This window comes from Neovison vison, chromosome 7, assembly GCF_020171115.1.
Source record: "Neovison vison isolate M4711 chromosome 7, ASM_NN_V1, whole genome shotgun sequence".
Taxonomy (NCBI): domain Eukaryota; kingdom Metazoa; phylum Chordata; class Mammalia; order Carnivora; family Mustelidae; genus Neogale; species Neogale vison.
The window spans coordinates 202603819-202604185 of NC_058097.1; positions in this window are offsets into that span (position 1 = coordinate 202603819).

Consider the following 367-nt stretch of genomic DNA (forward strand, 5'->3'; position numbering starts at 1 on the left):
CGGGAAGGGGCGATAGGGTGGAGGGGCTGGGGCCCGGCCCGCGGGAGCAGGAGGGGCTGGGGCAGCCCCCACCCGCGGCCCCGGGGACGGCCGGCTCGGCTTCCTAGCAACCAGGCGGCATCCTTCCCAGCAAGCACCGCTTCCCACCCGCGGCCTCGGAGACTACGAGGCCCAGCGTGCCCCGCGCCCCAGGCGCGCGGACTACAAGTCCCACAATGCACAGCCCACCCTTTCCTCGCCGCCCCTCGCCCGCGCTCTCTCGAGACCCCGCCGGGGCCGCGCCGCGACCCCTTCCCGGCGCTCCCCGCGCCGCGCGCCGCACGCCCTCGCGGTGACCCTCAGTGCGTGGGGCCAAGGCGCGGGGCGG